Here is a 6,224-nt window from a genome sequence, read left to right on the forward strand (position 1 = left end):
TTGATAGAAGTAGTCATTGTTATTGTTCGCGTCTTTTTCTCAAATGTCCGCCATGTTGTTTACAATAGCTGTGACTACGATCTGTGTACATCGAACACTTCAAGGGCATGTTCAAAATGCGGAGTCAGCGGGCCCAGTATTGAAAATCCGTAGCGTTCTGACTCTTCCTCGACTTTCAGAATCTTAAGATAACATGATTCGGAAGTGCCATGCTTTGAACGATCGATATACTAAAGAAAGAAAATAAGAAATAAAATAAACATCTTTTGGATAATTATGAACTTATTTGCAAAGGAAATCTGTCCCTAATTCCAAAAAAGGTATGGACCCATACATCGCCGTATTTTAAACGTGAAAGTTAAACATCTACAAGTGGAAGCGCTTGCTTGACCTGGATATTAACGGATTATTTATTTAGCCCTTTTGAACCGCTTCTACAATTTTCAAAACGATATCTATATCAAAATAATTATGTAATGTATTTATATATGTGCTAATATAATAATATTAAAAAAACCGGTGCGGCAACGCCGTACCGCGGTGCGATTTTTTTCACGACATGCACCGCGATATACCGGTATACCGGTGAATCGTGACAGCCCTAATATCAGCAACATTGACTTAACTTTAGCATTACCTCTACGAACATCGGAGTGAAGTATTTGTACTTCTTAGATTGTTTCATGTACGCAAACAGTTACAAAAACATGCTTGAAAGGCACACGATGACTGTTCGGTGTGAGACTAGTTAGTGATAATGCTACCATAGTAGACCCGTTTTACCACTTTTGCAACTTCAAAGAATCTACGGCGCAAACTAAAATAGATACTGAAGTAGTAAGTATATATATAACACTGCGCGGGGGGAAAGCAATTTGATTTGTTTAATCTAGCGTCCTCGCATCGCGAATTCGTGTCTCGTATCGTGATTGCACTTAATCGTACCGTGTTCTCACGTGTTCTAGCTTGTAATCCAGAGGTTCACAGTGCGCAACAACGATAAGCTTTAAAAGAAACAACGTAGGAAGGACGTCAAATATACAGGCCACAAATACAAAAAGGCGTCGATTTATTAAATGTTTGTCATATTGATTTCATTCAATCCTGCCAACTCGCCTGCAAGACATGGCACAAATCAGCCACCCGTGCTTTATCGATAAAGCTTGAACATTATTGGGTTTGATTAAACATTAGACAGTAGCGCCGCTAGTGTAGTGGTATCATGCAAGCCTTCCATTCTTGCGACCCGGGTTCGATTCCTGGGCGGCGCATATTTTTGTATATATATATATATATGTATGCGTCAACATAGAGACCATGTTGCGGCCTGTAAAAGCTAACATGCATGATTTAAATACCCACATGTATGGATGGATGGATAAATTAAAATAGGTTTAATGTTTCTAATTTCATTTGCAACCATATTCATATATAATTAAAAAAATGAAATAAGCGTGCATAATGTGTCAGAGGTTATTTACATAACTAAATTAAATGACGCTTTCGCTGCTGATGTTTGTTTTTAAAGTTGCTGTACCCAGCGCAGTCAATGCAAACAAAATGGGTATACATTTCTTTGAATTGTTCTTTTACGTTAATATAACGATTAAACTAATGGGGATACTTCATTCGCTATCGAAAGTAAAATATATGCAACTGAATGAAGTCAATTTATATAGATCAAATATGCATACATTGAGCAAATATATATCGGTATCAATTTTACATTTTTGTCATATAATGATATTCCATTTTCAGTCATAAGGTGCTTTGTTGTAACGGCAAGACTGCTATTTTGCATTTGTCGTTTACATGTTTTATTCTGAACATAAGAACGAGTAGCGTTCAGCTTGAATGCACTTTGTCAAATGAAGATCGGCGTATCGACATAAGATGCATTTTATGAATACTACAAACTCAATACAAACATTTATTATTTTTATTGACGTGTTCCCGTCACAGATGAAAAACGATCGAATACTTTTAGAAGTTGGATTGATAACATAAAGTAAAATATGCAGACATAATATAACAATTTGTTTAAGAACACCCTTGAACCATCCTCGGATATATTTATGTAAAATGGAGGGATATAAATTTTCAGATAACCCTCGTCGTCGTCGTCTTCGGAGTATTGATTCTTGGGGGTTACTTGAATGACGAAGAGTTATTAAATGATGAATGTATTGCGTGCTATTGCACCATTTTACCCAATGTCATCATAGTAGTAGTAGTAGTAGTTTTATTTTAGCACTGATATACAAATCATGGTAAGATACAAACAAATAGATACATACTAACAAATACTGATGAATGACTAGCTAAGTAATACATGGTATAATATAACAAATATAACTCAAATATATAATATATCCATGAAATGCTAACCATTAACAGGGATAACACAAAAAAAGTGAAAATGATTTCACTTATTTCCATTGTGGTCCCAGATATTGGCAGCCTGCCACAGAAAGTCATGTTACTTGTATCAATGGTAATCACCACGTAAGCACAAAAGTACTATTTCAGTTAGGAATGTTTAATGAGATCACCATATATATATCACATGTTTATGAGTATCACATTTGATGTTGTATCACAGATGTGTCAGTCATACTTTAATCCAACTACTTTAAAGACATTACATATTATTTAAAAAAAAAAATACAATTATTTAAGATCAACAGTAAAGTAAAACATGGTCATTGTTTAACTGAAGTTGGAATAAAACAGTTACAATAATTAAAGCCAAGTTAAAATGACTGTGATAAAATCAACTGGCCATTAAGTGGGTTTTGATGGCTTGCTTAAACGAGTGGGAAGATTCGATATCCCTAAGTGATTGTGGGATACTATTCCACAGAACAATACCATTGTAAGCAAAAGATTTATTGCCAAAACTTCCAAACTCTTGGTAAAGAAAATCTCCCAGTGTCACAAAAACTATAGCATCTATCAAGTGAACCGGTCACAGGGAGCGCAGACACTCTGGATCTGGTACATCGTTCGTGGGCCAAATTCAGGGGTACAAAATACTCCTTAAGATATTCAGGGCATGTGTCTGACTTTATCTTATGCACATGACATAGAGTTAATTGATTTACTCTCTTAGAAACAGGTAACCAGTTCTTAAGTGACTTAAATTGTTCAATACCATGATGAGACCTGCTATGTATATTAAGGACAAATCTGGTAAATGTATTTTGGGAAGTCTGAAGCATAGTTTTCTAATAGTGAGTCAAACTAGGGTACCAAAAAGAGCAACATAGTCAAAATGACATTGTACCAGGAACATGACCAAAGTCTTCCTTGTTTGAAGATCAAAATATTTACTCATTCTATATAAGTACTTTAACCGGGCATTTGACTTTGTAACCACATACCTTGCAATATTATTGCATGAAAGATTTGGATCCAAAACTGCACCAAGATACGTAACTGAACTTGTAGCTTGAATATTTGTACCATTACATGAAACATTTAAACCACTGTGTGACTTTAACTTAGGCTTTGAACCAAATAGTATGGATTCTATCTTACCAAAATGAAGTGATAGCTTGTTATCGATAAGCCATTCACTTACTACACGCTCCATCTCTGATGATGAAAGAAGTTTAATGTCGGCTGTATTTTTACCATGAACAAGGATCCCTAAGTCATCAGCATATAATAATCGTTTATTTTTATCACTGCCGACATGTCGTTAACGTAGATTAAAATAGCAGGGGGCCTTAAATTGAACCTTGGGGTACGCCACATGTGACAGAAGCCATGTTAGAATGAATACCTAATACATCAACTAACTGATGTCGATAAGAGAACCAAAGGACAGCATCTGAACTGAGACCAGTGGCTTTTAATTTCATTACCAAAATACTGTGATTTATGGTGTCGATAGCCTTCTGCGGATCGAGGAGAACCATTCCAACCATATTACCTTTATCCATTTGAAATTTAACGAAATCTGAAAGAAGGATGAGACAAGTATTTGTTGATACATCTCCATGTTGTTTTTATATTTACACAATATCTTATTTTTATTGTGAATAATTATAGTCGATACAAATACCTACTGATTAATCTCCTCTTGGCAAAAATATTGTGTAGAGAATTATTTTCATGCATGAACTTGTAAATGCTTGTAACTAGTTGCATAATATTTTGGTTTGTTTTTAAAGGCACTAGCACTTTATATCTATCGTTCAAATATTAATACCGATCAAATACTTGATTTGAAAAAAGAAACAAAGGAATGTTCATTAAATAACTGTCGACATAAATGCGTTTAAAATTATTTTTTTAATATTATCAAAAATATGTAAAATGTGTTTTGGTTATTTTTATTGGTGTTATTTTATTTTTGTATATACTATTTTCTTTAAAGAAACACATACAGAATCTTTTAATATCGCTTATCATTTGAAAACTAATTGATTTGCTCTGATGAAGAATGTATGCGATATCAACAAGTCGTTAACAGATTGCGCAATAATGTCACGCCTACCTAGTCTGACACTAATTACGCTACGATGGTCAATACTTACCGATTGGATATCGATCTGCGCGAACAGTTGAACGCGTGGCCAGCTGTTGGCAAGTTTTCACAGTTAATTATGAACGGTGTGGCAGATAAGATAACATTCGTGAGATTGAGTTAATACTTTTTAGCTGATAGAAACACAATAAAGATTATTATAAATTCATGATTTCGATAATGTCGGTATAATCAAACCGCTTACATTGGAATAAGCATAATATAATGTATAAGTTACATAACGACGATAATACCATTAAATAAATCTGCATACAAACACTATAATAATTCTGAAAACGCAATCTGATTTTATCTTGGTTTTTTAGTCAACACTGTTAACGAACAGCTTGAGAAGCTATACCAAACAAGTTCGAGCGTTTCAAATACATTCGGAAATATGCAGGGTTCGCATGAATAAAAAGCGCAAATAGCTTAAATCGTTTGCGCGCCGAAAATATATTGAACCGCTCAACAATCTAACACCAATTAACGAGTCACGCACAACTGACATGTGAGTTACACGCTCATTACACCGAAAACAATAAACATCGATTTATAACCATACCCCTGAGCGAATACATACATAACATCACCAGTAGTGCGTTCAGTTACAGCGAACGTTCGCCAATGATCGTTCGTTTCCGATTCGGTCTTATTGAACGATAAGTTCGGCGCGAACGTTTCAAGATGGCGGCTCCCAGATAATTGATTGCGATTTTGATGGAGGAAATCGCGAATAACAATATTGTATCAGAGGAAAGGTCGTCGGAAGACTAAATACTGACAATTTCATAATACAAAACTATGAATACCCGTATTCTTTTTTAGATTAAGACTTAAATAAAAGATATTTCAAAAATAATAAAACCTATAATAGTTTTATTATAATTATAAGTGGTGTGGATGCGATAGTGTTATTTTTAATTAGCGATCGAAATTTAGTGAAAGAAGTGCATTGAACCAGTTATAAAATAAAGCCCTAAAATAGCGTAATACATTACAATCTTCAAATGAAATTGTAACTTTCTTTTACATTGAATAAATTTTCGTTTCGTTTTCATTTAATGAAAATATTAATAAATTTTAGCATTCAAATGGAAACAAACACATGCATATTTTGCGAATTGAACTGTCATTGAATGTACATGTATATTGAAAACTCTTTTGCAGTGATAATGAGCGATAAAATTCTGGCATTTTATTATACCATAAATCTATACATTTATTTTACCCAAGTATTTTATATCCATATTATGATCAAACGCGATTGCTTGTTTTCACGATGATGTTTCGAACATTGCAGTAACGCACGATATTTAAACGTTATATTTGCAGGTACCCGTTAAATACGTTAATTGTGTAGCAGTAAATTTCCACAATATTTTTAATGTATTGTTATTATTAAACACTTTTTGTTATGTTTAAACAGACACGTAGGTCTCGTCTCTGGTTTAAACTGGCTAATATATATATATATATATATATATATATATATATATATATATATATATATATATATATATATATATATATATATATATATATATATATATATATAGTTATATAAGTAAAATGTAATAATCCAGATTGTGAATATTATATAATTAAAGTAAAAACACGTGTCTGGGATTTTAAATATATATTGATTTAGCCAACGCGTTTCGCATAGCTCATCAGGGCATGATATGCC

At 33.3% G+C, this 6,224-nt stretch overlaps 1 non-coding gene across 1 annotated transcript; it reads left to right on the forward strand.

The window, feature by feature from the left end:
- Nucleotides 1-1,200: 1,200 nt before the first annotated feature.
- Nucleotides 1,201-1,271, forward strand: Trnag-ucc (transfer RNA glycine (anticodon UCC)). The gene has a single exon. It is a non-coding gene; the product is annotated as a tRNA-Gly (tRNA).
- The last annotated feature ends 4,953 nt before the right edge of the window (nt 1,272-6,224 follow it).

The sequence above is a fragment of the Dreissena polymorpha genome, chromosome 13 (assembly GCF_020536995.1).
Source record: "Dreissena polymorpha isolate Duluth1 chromosome 13, UMN_Dpol_1.0, whole genome shotgun sequence".
Classification (NCBI taxonomy): Eukaryota; Metazoa; Mollusca; class Bivalvia; order Myida; family Dreissenidae; genus Dreissena; species Dreissena polymorpha.